Source organism: Mustela erminea, chromosome 6, assembly GCF_009829155.1.
Source record: "Mustela erminea isolate mMusErm1 chromosome 6, mMusErm1.Pri, whole genome shotgun sequence".
Lineage (NCBI taxonomy): Eukaryota > Metazoa > Chordata > Mammalia > Carnivora > Mustelidae > Mustela > Mustela erminea.
The window spans coordinates 129667329-129692266 of NC_045619.1; the positions used below are offsets into that span (position 1 = coordinate 129667329).

Sequence of the window (24938 nt, forward strand, 5' to 3'; positions counted from 1 at the left end):
GACATAATTTTATAAGCCAAATCTTTAGTATTATTTCTGTATGACATTGATTTGTCTTCAAAATAATTTGAATACATAAAAGTATATATTTTTGGCTAGAAAGTTTAATAATGAATCCTTTCTGAGCCTAGACAAATAATGCTAAATTCTTAGTTGCTGTTGTTGCTCCAAAGAAATAATGAAAGTAGTTTTTTTTTTTAAAGATTTTATTTATTTATTTGACAGAGAGAAATCACAAGTAGATGGAGAGGCAGGCAGAGAGAGAGAGAAGGAAGCAGGCTCCCTGCTGAGCAGAGAGCCCGATGCGGGCCTCGATCCCAGGACCCTGAGATCATGACCTGAGCCGAAGGCAGTGGCTTAACCCACTGAACCACCCAGGCGCCCATGAAAGTAGTTTCTGTCAAGAAAAACACTCTCTGGAAAGCTACTAAGCATAGTAAAAAAAAAAAAAAAAAAAACTATCTTTTGTAAAAATAATCATAAAATTCACTAGTCAGAAGCAACACATGAAGGATACATATGAAAATGTATTTTCTTTTCACTAAGAGCATGGGCGAGAAAGATAAGGAACTGTTGAAATACCCTTCCCACCTCAAATTGGTCACCTCAAATTGATTTGGCAGTGTTTTGGAGAGGAAAGTCACAAACATATGGGGTGGAGAAGAGTCCCTTTTCCTTTTTTTTTTTTTGTGAACAGCTCTCACAGTGGAATTTAATGAAAAAGCAACTTATGGAATGGAAGAAAATATCTGCAAACCGTGTATCAGATAAGAAGTTAACATCCAAAAATATATCAAGAACTCCTACAACCCCGTAGCTACAACAGCAAAATCAACAACCCAATTTAAAAATAATCAGAGGACTCAGACATTTTTCCAAAAAAGACATACAAATGGCCAACAGGTACATGAAAAAGTGCTTAACATCACTAATCATCAGGGGTGCAAATCACAACCACAGTGCAATATCATGTCACACCTGTCAGAATGCCTGTCATCAAGAAGACAGGAAATAACGAGTTGGCGAGAATGTGGAAAAGAGGGAATCCTTATACACTGTTGGGAATGTAAATTGATTCAGCTATTATGGAAAACAGTGTGGAGGTTCCTCAAAATATTAGAAATAGAACTACCTTATGGTCCAGCAATCTCTCTTCTGAGTATACATCCAAAGGGAATGAAAACAGGATCTCAAAGAGATACTTGTGCTCTCATGCTCATTGCATCATTGTTCACAATAGCCAAGATTTGGAAACGACATAAGTGTCCATCAGTGGATGTGTGGATAAAGAAGATGCAGTATATTTTGTAAAAGATTTATTTGTCAGAGAGAGAGAGAGAGCACAAGCAGGGGGAGCACCAGGCAGAGAGAGAAACAGGCTTCCTGCTGACCAAATAGCCCAATGCAGGACTTGATCCCAGGACTCTGGGATTATGACCTGAGCCAAAGGCAGATGCTTAACTGAGTAGGCCACCCAGGTGTCCCGCTATGGTATATATGTAGGCATAAAGGAATATTATTCAGTCTTGAGAAAAAAGGAAATCTGGCCATTTGTAACAAAACGGATAGACCTTGAAAGTGCTGTGCTAAGTGAGATAAGTCAGACAGAGAAAGACAAATACTATATGATCTCACGTAAGTGAGAGTGTAGACTCTAAAAAACAAAGCTCATAGAAACAGAAAGTAGAATGGTGGTTTCCAGGAGCTGGAGGATGGGAGCATTGGGGAGAAGTTGAAGGGTACAAACTTGCCACTAGTAGAGAAGTAAGTTCTCTATCCACAGCATAGAGATTATAGTCAATAAGACTGTATTATGAACTTCAAAGTTGCTAAAAGACCAGATCTTAATTGTTTTACCACAAGAAAGAAATGATAACTATGTAACATGATAGAAATGTTAGCTAACATGTGGTAGTGATCATACTGCAGTACATAAATATATCAAATCAACACATTGTATACCTTAAACATACATAATATTTTATGCTCAATTCTATCTCAATTTAAAAATGTATATAATATGTATTAACCTCTGCTTTTGCCAGCATGCCCTTTAAATCATCGGTATGGACTTGAACCCAAATGTAACTCTTAATTCTGTTTTAAATTATGAAATTAATACATGATGGAAAATTTGGAAAATAGAGAAAAAGAAACCAGCACCCTAATACAAGCACTATTTCACATGTTGATTTATCTTCTAGTATTTTTTATTTGCCCCTTGTTTTCTTGCATTATTGTAAATTAGAATATAAGTCATTTGTGTCCTGCTTATTTTACTTAAATATATGGTTAAAAATAATAGCCATTATTTTTAAAAGTAACAAAAAAAAAAAAAACATTAAAAGCAGTACCATAACAGTCCTTCCTTTATTTGTAGGATGTTCAAATTGCTTTTAATTTCCAATAATGCTGGGCACCTGGGTGGCTCAGTGGGTTGAGCCGCTGCCTTCGGCTTGGGTCATGATCTCAGGGTCCTGGGATCGAGTCCCGCATCGGGCTCTCTGCTCGGCAGGGAGCCTGCTTCCTCCTCTCTCTCTCTGCTGCCTCTCTGCCTACTTGTGATCTCTCTCTGTCAAATAAATAAATAAAATCTTTAAAAAAATAAATAAATAAAAATAGAAATAAATAAATAAATTTTGGGGGAGCCCTGGATGGCTCAGTCATTAAGTGTGTGCCTTCGGCTCAGGTCAAGATCCCTGGGATCAAACCTTGCATAGAGCTCCCTGCTCAGTGGGAAGCCTGCTTCTCCCTCACCCACTCCCCCTTCTTGTATTTGCTCTTGCTGTGTCTCTTTCTGTCAAATAAATAAGTAAAATCTTTTAAAAAATTAAAATACTTTTTTTAATCTTAAGTACATTACTTAAGAATAATCTTTTATTTCTTGGATGAAGTTTATAATAAGTTTGTTTGCTTTTGTTCATTTGTTTTACTCCATCTGGAAATTTGATTGAAATTGCAGAAAGTTTTATATTCATTTAGGAAGAATGATAACTTCACTGTATTGAATGTTCCTTTCTAATAATATTTTCTGTCCATTTGTTCAAGTTCAAGTTTTCTTATATACCATATAGATTTCTCTATCTAGAATTAACAAATTGCTTATTATTTATTTCTGTATTCTTCATAGCTTTTATTGCTGTTACAAATTTGATTCTTTTGCCATATCCTTTTCTAACATTTATTGCTGGATATATAGGAATGTTGTTTTGTATATATTTGTATCACATCTATCTAATTAACTTAACTTTTTGCTTATATTCCTATGTAAACATTTATGTCACTTGCTTATTATACTAATTTTATCTTTTCCCTATTGGCTTTTTAGCAAGTCTGTTGAGGGGCTTTTGTAAATAAAGTTTGAGATCAAAGATGGTGGTGATGTAGGAGGACCCTAGGCTCCTCTTGTCCCATGAACACAACTAGATAAATGTCAAATCATCCTAAATATCCTAGAGACTGGGCTGAAGACTGACAAAACAAACTCCACAACTAAAGGGAAAGAAGAGACCACATTGAAGAAGACAGAGACTTAGACAAAATGCAAAGATGAAGGAATTTATCCCACATGAAAGAACAATATAAAGCCACAGCCAGAGATCTTGGTGAAACAGATATAAATAGCATGTCTGATGGAGAATTTAGAACAACAACCATTAGGATATTCACTGGGCTGGAGAAAAGAATAGAAACACCAATGAGACCCTTACCCTAGAGATAAAAAAGTTAAAAAAAAAAAGGATCAGAGATGAAGAATATAATAAACAAGATTGACAACAGGCTTGATTAAATGAATTGCAGGCTGGAAGAAGCAGAGGAATGAAGTGGTGACCCAGAAGATAAAATAATGGACAATAATTAAGATGAAGAAAAGAAAGAAAAGTATACAACATGAGAATAGATTTAGAGAACTTAGTGACTCCATCAAACATGAGAATAGACTTAGGGAGCTCAGTGACTCCATCAGTAATAACATTTGTATTATAGGAATCCCAGAAGAAGAAGAAGAGGAGGGAAGGGGGCAGAAAATTTATCTCAAGTAATAGTAGCAGAAAACTTCCCTAATCTGGGGAAGGAAATAGACATCCACATCCAGGAAGCACATAGAATGCCCATCCAAACTATCAAAAGCAGGCTAGCACTGAGACATACTGTAATTAAATTTGCAAAATATAGTGATAAAACAAAAATCTTAAAGGCAACAAGATAAAAGAAGTCCTTAACTTACAAGAGAAAACCCATAAAGCTAGCTGGAGATTTCTCGACAGAAACTTGGCAAGCTGGAAGAAAGTGGCATGATACATTCAAAGTACTGAATGGGAAAAATCTGCAGCCACGAATATTCTGTCCAGCAAGGCTGTCATTCAGAATATGAGAGATAAAGAGATTCCCAGACAGACAAAAACTAAAAGAATTTGTGACTACTAAACCAGCCCTACAAGAAATATTAAAGGGGACTCTTTGAGAGCAGAAGAGAAACCAATAGTAACAAATACAATAAAGGTCAGAGAAAATCTCAAGAAACAATGACAAAATAAGTAATAAAATGGCAATAAATACCTATGAATAATTATGAATGTAGGAAACAGTCAACAAACCAAAAGACAACCGACAAAAGGGGGAAAGATATTTGCAAATGACATATCAGATAAAGGGCTATTATCCAAAACCTATGAAGAACTTATGAAACCCAGTACCCAAAGAATAAATAATCTAATCAAGAAATGGACAGAAGACATGAACAGACATTTCTGCAAAGAAAACATCCAAATGGCCAACAAATACATGAAAAAGTGCTCAACATCACTCAGCATCAGGGAAATACAAATGAAAACCACAGTGAGATACCACTTCACTCCAGTCTGAATGGCTAAAATTAACCAGTCAGGAAATGACAGGTGTTGGCAAGGATCCAGAGAAAGGGGAACCTTCCTACACTGTTGGTGGGAATGCAAGCTGGTGTGGCCACTCTGGAAAACAGTATGGAAGTTCCTCAAAAAGTTGAAAATAGATCTACCCTACGACCCAGCAATCACACTACTGGGTATTTACCCTAAAGATACAAATGTGGTGATCCGAAGGGGCACGTGCACCCCAGTGTTTATAGCAACAATGTCTACAATAGCCAAACTATGGAAAGAATCTAGATGTCCATCAACAGATAAATGGATAAATAAGATGTGATACACACACACACACACACACACACACACACACACAATGGAATACTATGCAGCCATCAAAAATGAAATCCTGTCATTTGCAATGACGTGGATGGAACTAGAGGGTATTAGGCTGAGCGAAATAAGTCAATCAGAGAAAGACAATTATCATATGATCTCTCTGATATGAGGAATTTGAGAGGCAGGATGGGAGTTCATGAAGGGAAGGGAGGGAAAAATGAAACAAAATGGGACCAGGGAGGGAGACTAATGATAAGAAACTCTTAATCTCACAAAACAAACTGAGGGCTGCTGGAGGTGGGGGGAGGGATAAGGTGGCTGGGTGATGGACATTGGGCAGAGTATGTGCTATGGTGAGTCCTGTGAATTGTGTAAGACTGATTATTCACAGACCTGCACCCTCAAAACAAATAATAATTATATGTTTATAATTTAAAAACAAACAAAAAAAGTTACTTTGAATGTAAAAGGACTAAATGCTCCCATGAAGAGACATGGGGTGTCAGAATGGGTGAAAAAAGATAAGACCCATCTATATGCTGCCTACAAGAGATCATTTTAGACCTAAAGACACCTGTGGATTGAAAGTGCGGGGTTGGAGTTAGATTTATCTTGCAAATGGATATCAAAATAAAGTCTGAGTAGCAATGCTTACATCAGACAAACTAGACTTTGCTGTTCTTGTATTGTTTTTTATCCTGCTTTGTTACCAGAGTAGTACTGGCCTCATAGACAGATTTTGAATGTGTTCCCCCCATTCCATTATTTGTAAGATTTTAATAATGATTGTCATTAATTTTTTTTTAATGTTTGGTAGAATTCACCAGTGAAACCATATGGTCTTGGGCTTTTCTGTGCTGGGAGATTTTTGATTCCTAATTCAACTTTCATTCATGTTATTGGTCTAAGAAGATTTCCTCTACTTGTGGGAGTCAAGATTCATGATTCAATCATAAATAACTTGTGTATTTTTAGGATTTATCTGGTGTTTTTTCTACATTATCTGATTTGTTGGTATATAATTATATATAGTAATCTGTTACCACATTATTTCTGTGGTTATCTGTTGTACTGTTTTCTCTTCCATTTCTCAATTTGGTTTCTGAGCCTTCTCTTTTTTTTCTTAGTTAATGTAGTTAAACTATTACCAATTTAATTTTTTGGAAAAAGTGGTCTTTACTTTTAATGTCATGTTACAGTTTATTCTAATCTCTATTTTATTTATTTATGATTTTTCTTTTTATTTCCTTCCTCTAACTTTCAGCTAAGTTTCTTCTTTTTCTAGTTCCTTGTGGTGCAGTGTTGTTTATTTGAACTTCTTAATACAAGCATTTATAACATAAATTTCACTCTAACATCTGCTTTTGCTCCATCCCATAGGATTTGGAACATTGTGTTTTCTTTTTCTTTTGTTTTGAGACATATTTTGAACTACTGTTTGATTTCTTATTTGGCCCATTGCTTGTGCAGTAGTGTGTTGTTTATATTTACATATTGAATATTTAATATTTTTAAATAAAAAGTTGTACTGCCATTAGCCATGGCTTGTTATCTATAGCACTTTTTCCCTTCAACAGCAGACTTGAGTCGTTGTAATAGAGACTATGTGATCTGTAAAACCTTAAAGGTTTACTATCTGGCTCTTTATAGAAAAGGTTTGCCAGGTCCTGCCATAAAATATCTATAAATTTGAAAATTTTATTCTGGCTTTGGATTGTCTTAGACTACCAGAATAGACAAATAATAGCAATAATGATGAGATTTTTTGACTTGTATCCAACTTTAATAGAGCAGTTTCTGTGTTTTACAATTAGAATCATGGGTGCCAGGGACACCTGGGTAGCTCAGTCAGGAAGCATCCAACTCTTGATCTCAGCTCAGGTCTTGATCTCAGGGTCAAGAGTTCAAGCCCAATGTTAGGATCCATGCTGGGTGTGGAGCGTACTTTAAAAAAGAAAAAAGAAAGGATTCGGTAAATTCCATCTAAAAAAGAAAAAGAAAGAAAGATTAATGGTTGCCATTGGTTTCTGATAGATATCCTTATCAAGTTAAGGAAAGTAGGAAAGAAAGGAACTATTTCAACTTTGAAATTAAGGTTTTGGTTAAGAGGAGCACATACTGGATTTAATCAACCACCTACCTGTTCACCGTGCATTAAGATGATAATATGGTCTGTCATTTAATATTTAAGTTCGTGAATTACTCTAATATATTTCCTACTGGTAAGCTGTCCTTGCATTCCTGTTTATTATGTATTAATTCTTTTGTATATTTCTGGAATCGATTTTCTAAAATTCTATATGGGATTTTTGCATCTATCTAAGTAGTATTAATTTTTCTTATTTTTTGATTGCTTTTTTAATAGCAACCTATTCCTGTTGCTATGTTATCTTAAAATCCTCTGAAGGCAGCAGTTGAAATTTTTCAAAAATTTCTTTTTCATTTCTCTCATCAACTCTGTTTCCTCAGGGGTCAGTGTCCTGGTTTTTAGTCTTGAGGCTCCCATGCTCTTGTTTTTTCCTCAAATATTTCATGACCCTTGTTGTTGATTCATAATTTTAATGAAAGGGCTAGAATAATATAGGAAAATCGTATGGATTTACTTGGCAGCTGTTACAACCCTCTTTTTTGGCTAGAAAGCTGACTGTAGGATTGTTTCTATAATTGAGTGTGGGGGTTAAATACAGGCAGCTTTCCCCTTTGGTTTGTATAACAATGAGGCATATAAATTTCACCCCTCCATAAATGCTGTTTACTGAGGCCAGCAAAGCTTTGTGCTGGAGGTGGAGCACATGAGAGTTCTTAGTGCATTTCACTGAATGTGAGCATTTCTCTTTCCACTCCCTTCTGATTGATTGAATGAAGTGTTAGCTGGTTGGATTGGAATCTGCCTGTATGTCATGCATTTCCAACTTTCAAGGCACCACTCTCCTTGTTTTGGGGCACTTAATACTCCGCTTAGGAACCATTAAGACACTTCCCATGTTATTTAAGGCAAAGATACTTGCTGATTTTAGGCTGGGGCAATTGTGACTGCTCATTTTTCCCTGTGACACAGAAACTAAATGGTCCATAGCACTCAGTCATTTAAATAATTACTCCTCCAGTTGGGGTGGTGCCTCCTTGCTGACACTGAGCTTGGGTGTTTTCTTGGCTTTATCTTAAGCAGCCCTCCCCTAGACTGTTTCCTTAGATCTTATTATTCACTATTACGGTCCCTTCTCCTTAACATCTTCTAAAAATTCCTCAAATTTTTTAGTATGGTGATGCCACTCTTCCTTGCTTCCACTCTTCCTGACTGTTACATAGTCATTTCCTTGGACTTTTAGTAGAGAGTATATATTTACTGCCCACTATTTGGAACCAGAAGTTGTCATTTTATTTTATTTTATCATAAACCTGAGCTTAAAGGATAGATAGGATAAATATATTTACCCATGTGCCTCTTTGCCCTTGAATTTATTCCCTCCAGCTCCTGGCCCCAAAAACCTGCTTTCAGTTACTATAACTATTCCTTTTCTAGAGTATCATGTAAATGGAATTATACAGTATGTAGTATTTATGTTTAACTTCTCTCATTTAACCTAATATTTTTGAGATCCATCCATGTTCTGTATATTACTATTTTTTTCCTTTTTTATTGATAGTAGGATTCTGTAGAATGAATATGCCACAATTTGATTATTCACTTACCAGTTTTTGGTTTTTGAATAATGCTGTTGTGAACATTTAAACACATTTCTGAGTGAGCATGTATTTTCACTTTCCTTGGGTTAATACCTTAAAGTAGAATTGCTAAGTTGAGTGGTGAATGTATGTTTAATTTTATAAGGTATGGTCATAGTGTTTTTCTTTTTCTTTTTTTTAATTATTATTATGTTCAGTTAGCCAACATATAGTACATCATTAATTTTTGATGTAGTGTTTTTCAAAGAAGCTATACCATTTTGCAATTCTGCTAGCAATGTATGAGATTCCAGGTGCTGTACAATCTCATCAACACTTGGCATTGTTGGTCTTCTTTTTTTTGAGATATAACTGACATATTGCTTTACATTAGTTTCAGGTGTACAACATAATGATTCCATATTTGTTTATATTGTGACATGATCATTATGGTTCTAGTTAACATCTGTCATCACACATAGTTACAAAATTTTTTCTTCTGATGACAACTTTTAAGATCTACTCTCTTAGCAACTTTCAAATATATTAATACAGTGTTACTAATTCTAGATACCATGCCAAACATTACTCACCTGTGACTTATTTATCTTATAACTGGATGTTTCTGCTTTTTGACCTCCTCGCCCATTTCACCTGCCTCTGGTAACCATCAGTCTGTTCTCTGGTATCTATGAGCTTGGGTTTTGGGTTTGGGTTTTTTTTTTTTTTAATTCTACATATAAGTGAGATCATACAGTATTTGTCTTTCTCTGTGCATTTTAAATTTACCTACCTACATACAAAGCACCACTGTGTTCCAGAAACTATGCCAGGGCCTGACTATGCTAATTTAACTCTCCAAGTAATTTGATGAATTAAGTTTTCTTATTCCCATGTTATAGATGAAAAACCTGGGGTTCAACAGGTTAAGTTGCTTAGTCATGCAGTAGTTAGGACTGAATTCAGGTTTGACTCATCCAGTGTCACATTCATACCCAATAAATTTTCTGATGATAGAACAGGACCCCCAATATATACCATTTGGAAGATGATCAAGGGTTATTCCACGTTCCGTATTCACTGTTTTTATTTTCTTGATATATGAATTAAGTAGAGAATTGGCTCAGTGGTTTAGCCAAAACTGACATAGAACTCTGGAGCACTCTGTGTTTTCAAGTACATCATTTTCATTCTTTATTTGTGCTCTCCTCACAACTGTAAGAGAAAAATTTTAAATGTTATAGCTGTAGACTGGGTGTGATCCCATGTAGACTAAATGGAGAAAAATAAAATTAAAAGGTCTCATTTGCCATATATAAAAATAACACCTATAGGAAATTGTGTGTAAATAGCCTTCACAAGAAAATTGTGAGACATTAAATATTCTCATATATCCACAGAACTGATAGGTGTCCTGCTTTGTTTCATAAATGTCAGATCTTAACTAGTTTGCTGTTTGTGATGCTCTGTAGTTAGGTTAATTTCTGTCTAGTTAGCTTATTCAGGGACATAAATTTCTGTACTTTTCATGACAATAATCATAATTATGGCAAAATAAATTAAATTATTATCAATGCTGACATTGTTATGGATTATATATTATAATGATGTAATTACTAATAGTAATTAATAATAAGTTAGTGATCTTTGTACTTCCTGATGAGTAGGAGAATGATTAAATTCTCCATAGAAAAAGCATTAACTTGGGACGCCTGGGTGGCTCAGTTGGTTGGACGACTGCCTTCGGCTCAGGTCATGATCCCAGAGTCCCGGGATCGAGTCCCGCATCGGGCTCCCAGCTCCATGGGGAGTCTGCTTCGCTCTCTGACCTTCTCCTCGCTCATGCTCTCTCTCACTGTTTCTCTCTCAAATAAATAAATAAAAAATCTTTAAAAAAAAAAAAAAAGAAAAAGCATTAACTTTTAAGTTTTTTTAATGGTATAATTGTATCATTATCAATATTTAATTTGCCATTAAATTTAATTTGCCTAGTTATTTAATTTGCCTAGTTATTGTCTTGAGGTGGCTGCACACTAACATTTTCGGCATTTCTATGCACTGAATTTTGACATAAACTAGTTATTTGCCCCTGTCTGATACTTATCTTTTCAGAGCTTCCATTCCTTCACATGCAAATGGGAATAATATATTTTGCATAGAAAAAATACATCTCTGTTTGTAAGATATGTGCGTGTGTGGTGTGTGTGTGTGTGTGTTTCAGAGCAGTAGAAAGGATAAGAGGAGGTGTAGCATATAAAACATACTTCGGTTGAGTAGGTGGTGCAGTTGGTTAAGAGTCCAAGTCTTGGTTTTGGCTCTGGTCAGGGTCTCAGGATCATGATCTCAAGGTCATGAGATCGAGCCCTGCATAGTGTTCTGCACTCAGCATGGAGTCTGCCAGAGAGTCTCTCTCCCTTGGTGTCTGTCCCTGCCCACTGCACACATTCTCTCCCGCTCTCTAGGATAAATAAATAAATATTTTTTGAAAACATGGTATAGTGCTTGACACACAGAAGGTGCTCTGGAATTCTGCACCTTATGACTCTTTGTCGTGCTTATGTACTATTGCATAACAAACTACCTCAAACTTAGTTCTACAAAACACACAGTTTTATTATAGTTTTGAATTCTGAATTCTGAAATTCAGACAGGCCGCAGCAGAGCTAGCTTGTGTCAGCTTCATGAGGTCCATGACCTCAACTAGTAAGACTTGAACATCTGGGGGTGACCCAAACAGCTAGACATCTGGAGGGTTTTTCACTCACCTGCCTAGCCTGGGATTGGTGATGAGAGTCTTCCTGTGGCCCTTCCAGGTGGCTCAAGCTTCTCACACTGTGGCACCTAGACTCCTATATTGAACATCTAGAGGGAGTTCTGAGAGGCCCAGGGGGATAGCTTTTGAAGGCCCACCCTCCAAAGACACACAGTGTCACTGATATTGCTTTGATCAAAGTGATCATGAGCCTGCTCAGATTCAGGGGAAGGAGACGTAGATTCCACATCACAATACAAGAAGTCTCAAAGAATGGAGGCATGTTTAAAACCACCAAGCATCTGTCATTGTTATCATCATTATACTGTGAATATGCTTTTTATATATGAGTGAAGAAGGAAAGTACTTCACAATCCTATAGGAATTGAGTCAATATGTGCTTCAAGAGTTTACCAGATACCCAGGACAGGAACATTAACTGACCTTGATTCCCCAATACCTAACATTAAACACTACATTCTTTTTCATTTTGTACTTCAAACAATAAAAAGATGTGATCATTTCTAATGCACTTTTTACATTGAGATAATGCAGGGTATGGGAAGTGCCTTCTGTCCTTGTGTTTTATGTAAAACACAAGCCATTTGTGTCTTGCTAAAAGTTTTGGTTTTCATAATCCCTTTACATTATTTGTTTTTGGAGTTTGCCATCTATTTATAGAGCAGTGGTTCTCAAACTTTAGTGTACACTAAAATCATAAGGATAGCTTGTTAAAAAGATTATTCATCCTCAAGCCTGGAGTTACTGATGAAGTAATTTTGGAGTGGGGCCCAAGAATTTGCATTTCTAAGTGTCTGGGTACGCTTCTGCTGCTGGTCTGAGGACCCACACTCTGAGAACTACTGTTGAGGAGGAAATGCTCAACTAAACCCTCAGATCAGCTTTGGCCTCACTACATTATTCAAATCTATGAACCTGCCATGTGCTTTCAAGCATCTGATAATGTTCTTGATAAGATATATGTACTATCTAAATGATGACAATAGGGCATTTACCATGTATCAGGCATCTAGTAAAACCTTTTCACATATTAATCCTGATAAAAACCCAGTGAAATATTCCCGTATTATGGATTTGGACACTGTAGGTAGTTAAGGTTTCCCAGCCTCACACCACAGCAAGTGCAGAGCAGAACACAAGTTTTTCAGAATCAGAAGTGTATGTTCATGCTCTTAGCTGCTACATGTCCTTCCCTCTCTGACTGCCAAGAACTCCTCACCCCAAAAGTATTAATGTTCTCTCCTCTCTGATCCTGTATTATTGTATTCATGTCTCTTTATGTTGTTACGTGGCATTAAATTATTTGCATATCGTCATCCTCTTTAGATTGTAAACTTCATTCGTTGGACATATATTCGGAATATGGATCCCACTGCTTACCATAGGGTCTGACGGAGTTTGTGTTACGTTAATGGTTCTTTATGAATTCATAAGTGGAAAATCCTGATATAAAACCACAACCTATCATTATATAAGTAAATGAGCTTATGTGAAAATGAACAATAACTTTGTGTATGTGTTAGTGTGTCCCCCATTTCTCTAGGGCTTACTAACCTAAGGGAACAATTGGGAAATATGGTTATTACAGCAACATAAGGAATAGCCCCTGCTTCAGCCACCCTAGATGGTATCTCTACACCCCCACCTAGTAGGCTTTTCCAGGCTCATTCCTGGAGCCCTGAGCCCATGTGAGCCCTTGGATGTGACTGTCATGAACCAGGGAATGCAGTCATTCCTGCTGTGACGCTGTCTTCGCAGGCTACTAGTTCTTCCTGTGGCCACTGTGCTTTTCTCCTCCCTCAAGTGGCAGTGCTGCTTGGTCTTTTGACCTCTGTGCAGTCAGTGTGGCCTCAGCTGTTTCCCTGGGAAGTTCCAGCATACTCCACAAAACAGAGACTTGTGTTCTTGGTTTCCATTAAGGTCTCAAAAGATGTAGTCTTTGTTTTTTCAACGATCTCCCTTTTTCAACTCATGGCCTCCCCTCCCCCACCGGTTGCAACAAGAACATCCAAGGCCCTGTGTGGTTTCTCTGGTGGGAAGGGATGGGGCAAGAGTGAGGACCCTGGTCTGGAGACAGTTGACTAACAGTATTCCATGCTGTCATCACTCTCCTTCTCCTCTCCAAAGCCATGATCTGACCTCAGCCTCTGTCCTTGCACACAGAACTTCCAGGCTTCCAGGAGGCCAGAAGATGGCTGTGGTTCCAATTGCTTAATAGTATGAGGACCTCTACTTCCTGAGCTCTTCCATCCAAGCCAGGCCTATTCTGTGTGCTTTACATGTGTTAATTAATAGAATTCTCAATTTGACCCCATGAGGTAGCTTTTTCCACCCCTTTTTCACAGATAAGAAAACTAACACACTGAGAAAGTAGTAACTTGGCCTAGAGTTACAGAGCAGTGAGTGGAAATGCTGGGCCTTGAGCCCAGGCATCCTGGTTCTAAACTCTAGTCTTGTTCCCAGGGAACGGTCTTGTCTGTCCCTTGCAGTTCAGTGGTTCCCCAGCCTGAGGCCCTAGATGGGCCCACATATCATTGAGGGGGAGACAAATGCACACAAAACAGAAGCCCCCACACACACCACACCCTAGCTACTTAAGGAAAGTCATTTAGGACAAAAATATTAAGATTTTTTTGTTTTATTTAAAGAATGAATCATCTTAAATATGGGGGAGTCAAGATTCAGTTCCTTTCTTTAAAATAGAGTGAAAAGTATTGTCAGTAGCATCTTTGAATTAGTAGAGAGGTAATTTACTAGAAGACTTAGGGAAAGAATTAAAACTGGGCTGTCACTGAAAAAATCTCAAATGTACCTCAGATTTTTCCAATGTAAATTTTTTTCCAGGGCATGTTTCACCCTGATGGGTTTTGCACACACCAGCAGTCACGGAGATGGCTGCAAATAGTTCCAAACAGAAATAAAAGGCACAGTGGGACACACACTGCTTGAGCTCATTAATGCAGAATTTACACACTTGACCCTTATCATTACCAAGAGCCCCAATCTTTGGGGGTTTCTAGTGACAGGTGCAGAATATTGACCATGATACAGCAACAGAAAACTCCTCACCCCACAGAAAGTCAAGAATTGGTTGATATTTCCAGTGTTATCCTGCAGCCATGCTAGATGTAATTTTTCTGCAAATGCAAACATCTGGCTCTTAGCATCACATCTCGAAAAGAAGAGCAAACCATAAATTTCCAACAATAGACACTTGATTAGATGATGGTGCAGCACATCCACGTGAAAGATGCTGGAAGCCATGAAAGTGACTTTGGAAGAATTCTGAACAAGCACATTTAATTGCTGTGGCCTCTGTTATCTCGGTTTCCCACTCATTTCTGAAACCCTCTGTTGGCTCCCACCCTCAATGCTCGGAAGATAACTGGGGACTTACATGCATTTAAGCCAAAGGTCATTTTTCAGTTCTCATCTTGAGAACATTCAACATGTCTGTCATCTTTCATTGATTACTTCATTAACGTTTTCTTTTTTGGAAGTGGAAAGATGCTGCATTGAATAGAAAGATTTTAAGACCTAAGAGCACAAAGTGATTGATAGAATTACATATCATTTCTTGTTAGTATTACAAGTAAAACCGAGTCTTCACAAATTGAGAATCTAAAGATGTTAAGACATGCAGAACATGTCAGGACACCCGGTCACTCACTACCCAAGGCTATACACTCTTGTTCCTTAAAACCCTTAGAGTTCACAGTATAATTTTTAGGCTTATCAAAGAAAGTTGGCAATTCTTGTTTATTTCTTACTTGGCTAAATACAAAGATTTATTTTTCTTTATTATCTTAAGTGCTATTGGAAGTTAAATAACTTCTCTTGATTTCCAGTAGAAGCTTTGGATAGGTAGGCCTTTAGGACCTAAAGGCAGTCTTCAGTGATGCGTAACCTGCCATTTCAGTCTCTTTTCACTTTGAAAATTACAATCTGAAAGTTTGGCAATGAATTGTATAAGTAGCTCTTCCAAATAATAATACGAAAATATCTAGAACTTTTTATTTATAAGTGGAAAAGTGTAAAAAATAATAGTGGATGATTGGTATACATTCTTAGGAGATAAAAATATAAAACTTTAACAGACACTACATAACCTAGCAAGTATTGTGTTTCAGATTTAAGGTAGCTACATCACAAAGTAATCCACACTACAGAGTTCTGTTTCTCTGTGTGTGTTTGAATGTGTGTCATCTCTAGGCAGATGCATTGTGTGAGTCTGAGTGTATTTTCCACCCACGCTTCTGTGTGATTTGGGGCCCATGACTCAAATTCCTGAGCACATGCTCCTCATCTGTGAAAATGGGAGAAATATTTATCCCCACATGGTTTTTGTGGGAAATAGATGATACAACATATCAGCAGTTCACAAGATAAGATTTTTTTCTTTTACACTGTCTTTGTCAACCCCTACTTTTTATCTCCTCTGTTCCTCTTGTTTTGTTTTGTTTTGCCTTACTTTTTTAAACTCAGGTCTGTCTGACTTTAAAGATTGGTTCTCGAGGCGCCTGGTTGGCTCAGTGGGTTAAAGCCTTTGCCTTCGGCTCGGGTCATGATCCCAGGGTCCTGGGATCGAGCCCCGCATCGGTCTCTCTGCTCAGCAAGGAGCCTGCTTCCCTTCCCCTCTCCCTGCCTGCCTCTCTGCCTACTGTGATCTCTGTCTGTCAAATAAATAAATAAAATCTTTAAAAAAAAAAAAAAATTGGTTCTCTTAGTTTTGAAACTTCAGCAACAGCAAAAAAAGCAAGAATTGTACAACAAACATCAATATTCCCTTCACTCATATTCACTAATTACCTACATTTTATTGTATTTGTTCTATTTTTTCACTGTTTGTCTCTTAAGAACAAAGACCTCTTACACAATCATGATACAATTACAACACTCAGGGAACTTAACTGATTTAATGCATTTTCTGTTATATAGTCTCTATTCAAATTTTCCAAATTATTCCTATATCTTTTTTTTTAAGATTTTATTTATTTATTTGACAGAGAGAGAACAATTACAAGCAGGCAGGGACGGAGGCAGAGAGAGAGGGAAGCAGGCCCCCTGCCTAGCAGCTCGATGCGGGGCTCAATCCCAGTACCCTGAGACCATGACCTGAGCTGAAGGCAGAGACTTCAATCCACTGAGTCACCCAGGCACCCCAGCCTATATCTTTTTTTATTTAAACAGTCCAAACCAGTCACTTCGTTGTTTTGAAGAATATCCCTCAATTTGGATTTGTCTGATTGATTCCTCTTGGCTAGAGTCAGGCTAAACATTTTGGTGGCAGCATTATGGTGACACCGTGACCTCAGTGCATCACTTCAGGGACAATGGTGTCAGCTTGTCCCATCAGTGATGATCCTAAGTTTGATCATTTGGTTAAAGTTGGGTCCACCAGATTTCTACATTTAGAAAGAGGTAAGTAACAAGTGTTACTTACTGTGTTGCTTCTAAGTTAAGTATTTTGGGATCTTACTCAGCCGTCTCACCTACCCCGGAGCTTGACTTAGCAGAGTAGGGAGTTACTCTGAGTCAGTATCATTCCCTAACCATCTTTCATCCATTCGTGCCAACATCCACCATTTATTCTTGCCTCCACTAAGGTGGCTGTAGAATCATTTTCCTTTTTTTAATCTATCTTCCCTTAGCTTCATTTCTTCTCTACTGTTGTCCCTTAAAACATTCATTTATTCAGCAGATATCATTGAAGGTCTTCCCTGACCAAAGCGGGCACTAGAAATATAAAGGTGAATGCTGCCCTCATGAAGCCTAAAGGAATATATTACATTTTATTCTTTAAAAACTTATTATTCGGGGCGCCTGGGTGGCTCAGTGGGTTGAGCCGCTGCCTTCGGCTCAGGTCATGATCTCAGGGTCCTGGGATCGAATCTCGCGTCGGGCTCTCTGCTCAGCGGGGAGCCTGCTTCCTCCTCTCTCTCTCTGCCTGCCTCTCTGCCTACTTGTAATCTCTCTCTGTCAAATAAATAAATAAAATCTTTAAAAAAATAAAATAAAATAAAATAAAATCGTATTACTCATCCATTCACTGAACAAATATTTGCTATCACGTATCTGCATTGCCCTGCTTGTTGGGATCTAACAGTGAGCAAAAAAACAACCAATTCCTGACTTCATGTAGCTTACATTCTAGTTGGTAAGTGGAGAGAGAACAGAAGCAGGGAAAAGAGCTGATTTTGAAATAGGTCAGGGAAGGCCTCAGTATTGAGGGAACATGCAAGGAAAGACATAACAGCAGGGGAGAACAAGCCACTTAAGTGGGGAACAGGTGTTCCAGACAGAGAAAAGCATGTGCAAATGCATGCTTATGGTGTTCAAGGAACATCTGTAGGCTGGTGTGAGCAAAGAGTTAAAAAGAGAGAAAACCAGAGAGGCAGGGCGGGGCGGTGCTAAGTACTAGTTCAATGTGTGAAATAAGCGAGAAGTTTGGGTTGGCAGCATGCATACGGTATTTAAAGCCTGAAGCAGCATGATGTCTGCTAGGGAATGGATGTAGGTAAAGGCCAGGAGAAAAACTAGATCAGGGAGAGGAGTAGAATCAATGGAGGAGACTCAGATGAGAGGCCAGTGAGATAGATGGTTCCAGGATATCTGGGGCCTAAATATTGTACAACTTGGGAAAACTCTCTAAAAATAGAATACAAGGGCACCTGGGTGGCCCAGTTGGTGGAGTGACTGCCTTCAGCTTAGGTCATGATCCTGGAGTCCTAGGATCCCACATCAGACTCCCTGCCCAGTAGGGGCTCTGCTTTTCCCTCTGACCTTGCCCCTCATGTTTGATCACTCTCATTCTCTCTCTCTCTCTCTCAAATAAATAAATAAAATCTTTTTAAAAATAGAATAAAAAATTATGAATAAAAAGTTAGGAATGTGCGGCTGGGCGGCTCAGTCTGTTGAGTGTCTGCCTTCGGCTCAGGTCGTGATCCCATAATCCTAGGATTGAGCCCCACATCAGGCTCCCTGCTCAGTGGGAGGTCTGCTTCTCTGACTCCCAGTTTCCCTGCTTATATTGCCTCTCTTGCTGTGTCTCTCTCTGTCAAATAAAATTTTTTTAAATCTTTTTTAAAAAGCAACAGAAGAAAATATTTATTTAGAGAAAGGAAGTCTCAGCAGATTACCAATTTTTTAAAAGCACGTATCAAACATCACAAAATACAAAAAATAATACTTATTTTTATTATTCCTATTACTTATCTGATACAATATTTTCCTACATTTTGGCTGCATATTCTTCGACCACCTCTCTATGAGGGTGAATTTGAAATACAATTTTCTATAGAGAGAATAGATAATTTAGTCTTTCCTCCAGCATGGTTGCTCAAAAGTAATTTTATTATTGATAATTTTTAGAAAAAGTTTATTCAGTCTCATAGCTCTCTGTGGTAAGACCCCATCTGTAACTTCCTCTGTGGTTTCTTCCTCTGGCAGTGTGTCTCGCCCAGGAGAAAGACCTCAGAGAACTGAGGTGTTTTCTCTCACTAGTTGTGGTGTGGGACCCCATGGCTCCCAATGGCCCAGGAAGCAGCTGGTCCCACTCAGCCTGGACCAAATGGCCATCAGTTCTTGCTACCTCCGAACTGATAGGCTGGTCCTAGGGACAATGGAAGGTGGCCATGAAGGTAACCCCGTGCAAGGAGCAGAGAAGAACAGTGTCTCCTTCAGATCTTCTTCTTGGAATAGAAGGTAGATTCCACAGTCCTTGAGATCTATTATGGATCTAAATCTTGCTAGAGTCCAGGTGAAGTGGAGGTAGTGCTGGCAGCCCACTGGCCCCACTCTAAGCCCTGGAACCACTACCAGAATCATTTTCCGATATGAGAACTATGTTCCATACTGCTGCAGGGGTGCTAGAAGAGAAATGCTGTCCTAGAAAGGACTACAACTGAGGAGCCCTGAAGCTTAGGCTTTTTTGGCTTCAAGTGAATTAGCCTCTATTAGGAGGCAAAGCAGGAAGGAAAGCTTTTATGGAAGCTAGGTGAAAAAAGTATTTCCGAGAGAGTGATAAATGAATGGTGATAAATGTTGTTTAAGATGCTAAGAATCAATCATTGGATTTGGCAACATGAAAGTCATTGTTAATGTTGACACACAGCTGGGTGACATGCGGGAACTAAAGTCCAACTGGGGGATGTTCTGGTCAGGGTTGGGCTGCTATAACAAAAACATGAACTGGGTGGCTCACACAACAAACATTAATTTCTCACAGTTCTGAAAACTGGGAAGTCCAAGATGAAGGCACCAGCAGATCTGGTGTCTGGGGACAGCCCTCTTCATGGTTTGCTCGTGGCCATCTTCTTGTATCTGCACATGGCAGAGGGCAGAGAGAGGGAACAAGCTCTCTTGTATCTTTTCTTACAAGGGTGCTAATCCCAACATGAGGGCTCCACTGTCATGACCTTATTATCTCCCAAAATCCCCACCTCCAGAGACCCTCACACTGGGGAACAGATTTCAACACATGGACTTTGAGGGGACACAGATACTCAGCCATGGCAAGGTAGATTGAGGAGAAAATAGAGATGAGTAAGAGATGGTGATTATATATAAATGTTCACAGGAGTTTCCTGTATGAAAATATTAATATCCATAGTTTTAATTTATAAGTGAGTGGACAATATATTTCCTGTTTTGTATTTTTGTCTCTTAAATAAAAACCTTAAATTATGTTGTCACTTTAGTTCGATGTTATGGTGGATCCCAAACACAAAAGCAACTCCCCGTTCCTGATATGGATGCTCAAAATAGACTTAAAAGGCAACTTGAGAGAATCTCGAGATTTTAAAATTCACTTTTCATGGGTGCCTGGGTGGCTCAGTGGGTTAAGCCTCTGCCTTCAGCTCAGGTCATGATCTCAGAGTTCTGGGATCAAGTCCCGCATCCGGCTCTCTGCTCGGCAGGGAGCCTGCTTCCCTTCCTCTCTCTCTCTCTCTCTCTCTCTCTCTCCGCTTGCCTCTCTACCTACTTGTGATCTCTCTCTGTCAAATGAATAAAACCTTTAAAAAAAAGAAATTCACTTTTCAGCCTATGTATATCCAAGTGAAAGTAGTCCACCGCTTGTCTCCCCGAGATACAGAAAAGCCATCTAGACAGATGGAAGTGAGAATATTGCGTTCATGTCGCTGTGTAAACATGCTGTTTACTTCTTAGTCTTGTTGAACATTTCTGGGTCTCTCAGCCATCTCACTTTTCACCTCCCCCAGGACTTGACCTAGCACAGCGCTGCACTCCGCCCTCCTCCACCCTCCATTCACTCAAAAACAAAGCAATCTGGAAGTAAATACATTTAAAAATCATACCTTAAAAAAATTTGGTAGCCCATCTCTGTTCTGTGTATGTGTCTGACTCTACACTGTGACAAATTCTAAGGCTTTTGAAAGCATCTCCTTAGAATTTTTAAACTGTGAAATAAACCATGTCATTTCATGATTCCGTTTTCAGGTACAGATTTTTTTTTTCCATTTAACTCTTGCCATCACAATATTGCTTACCGTAGAATGCTGTTGTCTTGACTGTTCCTTTTGTGTAACCAAACATATGCATATCCCCAACATCCACATGAATTTCCTTTGTGATTGTAATGTTTGGTCTGTTGTCCATGTGATCACAGTGATTATCCTACCAACTTAATAACTGTTAGTTTATTTCTCAAAATTTTCACTTATCTCAGGTGTACTATAAAAAGTCTGTTAAGTTGGCCCAAGAGATTTCATCTTAGTTCTTTCTTGAGTATTATTTGATTTAGGTATAAGTTTAGAGATGCTTCTGTTTCCTGTTTTATGTTACACAGAAGCTTTAGTTTCTCCTTACCCCCAAACACTGCAAGAATTTTAACCACGTGGTTCCGTGAACCACTTCCTCTTGATAAGTGCTTTCATTGCATTTTGGAAAAAAAAAAAAAAAAACTACAAGTGAAAGAATCAGGTAGAATTCAATATCGTCAATTATTTTCCAGTGACACTGTATATTAGCTACGTCACAGTTCCCACTAGCATTTGTGATCTTCTGGATACTACACTCCGTATTCCATACTGTGATCTCTACAATGAACAGATTTGTTTTTTTAATTTTCTCTTCTTTAGTTTCTGTAGTTGTAATGTGTGGACTGGTTTTTTTTTTTTTTCCCCCTTGGGAAAAAAAAATGAACACTGCTATTTTTTTAATTTAAAAATAATGAAGATACCAAAGCAAATTCAAATAGAGCCTCAAATTTTTCAACCTTTTTTCTTATGAATTCTGCTGTACTTGGGCTCAGGCAGTCTAGCTACAGACTGAAAGTATGACTTATCTTCACTGAGAATATAGATAGAATGCAGCTCAAAAGTTACAGTTTCAATGCAAAGTTCCAAACATTTTTTTTTACTATCTTCAAAATAAAGACATACAGTATGTAGATAAAGTCTAGGTATTTAATCCTTGACACATTGAAGAAGAGAAATACAGTATGGGAACCTCTTCCAGGGGTTTGTGAACACTATCTGGGATCAATAAATATTTGTTGACTGACTTACATTGTATAGCCTTAGGCAAGTTACTTAACTTCTAGGTGCCTTAGTTCCCTCATCTGTGAACTGGGGAAAATAAAAGTGTCCATCAAGGGTGGTTGTGAGGGCGGAGCTCATCTCATCAGCCAGGACATGGCACAGAGTGAGAACGCCTAACAGTGTGTTGATAGTTATTTTGATTATTATCAGGCAGGTGATGAAAGGGGAGATGGCTCGCTCTCTCTCTCTCAATCCACAGCCATGCACAGAACACAAAGAGAAGTAGCATCTGTTCTGGTGGAATTTTGAAGACCAGTTCTTTTTTTTTTTTGTAAGATTTTATTTATTTATTTGACAGACAGAGATCACACTGAAGACCAGTTCTAACTTGTCTGAACTTAACGGACTGATTCATTTTAATGATCAGGAAGTCCTTTTTTTACACATCCCTTGTTACTTTATTGTCTTAATTTTACTAGAAGATATTCTTTCACTCTGTTATTGGTACCAGTACCTAATTCATGTAAAGATTATGCACAACTAAGAGCACAGATGAAAAGATGAGCCTTGCAAAACATTCAAATTAAACCATTCACACATATATACCTTAATCTGGTGCTCCAAGAAAGCAGGCACTTGACAAAAGCTCCTTATAAAGATGTTTATAACACAAGATTCTTCACTGTATTGATGTTGACTGCCATATCTAGGTCATTGGGGGTAGATTAATAGAGAGTTTCTATGTGGCCTGAGCCTGCACTTCATTTCACTTCTTCCCATTAATCTGGGAGGGCATTTGGTCTCTCTGGGCTTCCAACAAAGCATTTTTAAACACAAAGATGAACAAGATCTGATCTGGAAAGAGGTTTAAACACGTTAACAAAAAAGAGTGTGATTCACTACAGCAAATGCTATTACTAGTGCTCATGTCAAGGACCATATGCCATTTTATTTAAATGTCACAACAATTCTATGAATTATATATTATTCCTCTCATTTTACAGACAAGGAAACAAATCTAAGGAGGTGAAATACCTTATCAGGTCTGTTCCTGGGGCAGGAATTTATTGATACAGTTACCAAGGACAGGGGACAGCAAATCTGTCTACAGGCTATGAAGATGCCATTGTAAAGTATTTACATGAGAGCTGGATTTTGAATAATTAATAGGATTTTATGAAGGATAGGTAGATAGGGAAGCATATTACAAAGACACAGAGAATTTTTTAAAGCCTCTTCAGACAATGTCAAAGGCTAGTGTCAAGGACAGGCTGAGACCTGAACTCTTTACACTTCACCATGATCACAACATGTTTTTAAGCAAGGGAGTGACAGATTCAAATTTGTATTTCAAATTCACTGTGCTAGTGGTGAAGCTTAAGGGGGGATCCAGGAAACTGGACATTGGATGAGCTGATGAGGGGCAGAACCATAGCTGAACAGTGAGGTTGAAGGAAAGGAGAGTGCTCTAAAGGAAGAACTAACAAGATTTTTTGGACTGTTAGATGGAAGAATGGGAGGAGTCAGGGACTAGGCCAAAGTTTCTAAATCAGGCTAATAAGTGAATGAATAATGACCATTAACTGAGTTAGGGCCCATGGGAGAAGAATGCACCAGAGGGACAATAATAGTAGAAAGGCTCATAGCAGAATGTTTTTAGGCAAGGGACTCTGACAGATAAAATAAGGTCCTGATCTAGGTCCAAAATTATGGCTGGAATTGCTAATCCATTGTGTGGATAGATTTTTTTTTTAAGATTTTATATATTTATTTGATAGAGCTCACAAGTAGGCAGGGGAGCAGGCGGGGCGGGGGGCGGTGAAGCAGGCTCCCTGCTGAGCAGAAAGCCCGATGCAGGACTTGATCCCAGGACCCAAAGGCAGAGGCTTAACCCACTAAGCCACCCAGGTGCCCCGTGTGGATAGATTTTTAAAATATGTATATTTGAATTTTACCTATGAAATTTATATACATGGAGAAAAGAAATCACTTGAGGATAAAAACTGAGGCTTAGAAATTTGAGCCTTAAGGAAGCACCGAGCATTAGGGCAAATTCTGTTGTCATTCAGACAGTCTTTCTAAGGCAGAATTTCAGCCTGGTTATGCAGCCTCAACCACCCACCCCTCTCCTAGCTAGCTATTTCCTCCCCTCCAGGAAAAGAAAAAAAAAAAAAAAAAAAACTGTCTGGTAAAGTATTATTCCTTTTTTTTTTTTTTTTTTTAATTAAGAGTTTGTTGTCCTTCCCAAAACCCAAAAGGAACTCAGAGATTACGTACTCACAGAAAGATGTTAATCCCACGAGATCAGGATGCGAAAGAACTCCGCTTGTTTTGCAATCGGTTGCTTGACTGAGGCAGCCCCACCCTCGCTCTTTGGGTGCTAATCCAAGTTACATTTTATTTTTTTATTTTTTTTTTTTTAAAGATTTTATTTATTTATTTGACAGAGAGAGATCACAAGTAGGCAGAGACGCAGGCAGAGAGAGAGAGAGGAGGAAGCAGGCTCCCTGCCGAGCAGAGAGCCCAATGTGGGACTCGATCCCAGGACCCTGAGATCATGACCCGAGCCGAAGGCAGCGGCTTAACCCACTGAGCCACCCAGGCGCCCCCAAGTTACATTTTAGCTCTCAGGGCTGGGTGTTCGCTCTCTGGCTCTCTCTTTTTAATCTTGACTTTGACCTTTGGAGGATGCCACGCATACAAATAGACACAACCCTATTTTTCCTTGCGCGGACATATGTGTATGTATATATGTGTATGTGTATACACTGTATGTATCTTGTTCTGTCCATCCCCAAAATGAGGTTTTCTTGT

General features: G+C 38.3%; 1 protein-coding gene and 2 long non-coding RNA genes across 6 annotated transcripts in view; 1 reads left to right on the forward strand and 2 right to left on the reverse strand.

Moving 5' to 3' along the window:
* The window catches only part of APBB1IP (amyloid beta precursor protein binding family B member 1 interacting protein), a 143972-nt gene that overhangs the window by 19101 nt on the left and 99933 nt on the right, over positions 1–24938 (forward strand). The gene's annotated exons all lie outside the window — the stretch shown is intronic.
* Positions 14276–16199, reverse strand: LOC116594361. Its single transcript, XR_004287181.1, has 3 exons — positions 15020–16199; positions 14692–14759; positions 14276–14517 (listed from the first exon to the last, which is right to left on the reverse strand). It is a non-coding gene; the product is annotated as an uncharacterized LOC116594361 (long non-coding RNA).
* On the reverse strand, positions 18811–24508 carry LOC116594362. Its single transcript, XR_004287182.1, has 3 exons — positions 24402–24508; positions 22731–22979; positions 18811–19944 (listed from the first exon to the last, which is right to left on the reverse strand). It is a non-coding gene; the product is annotated as an uncharacterized LOC116594362 (long non-coding RNA).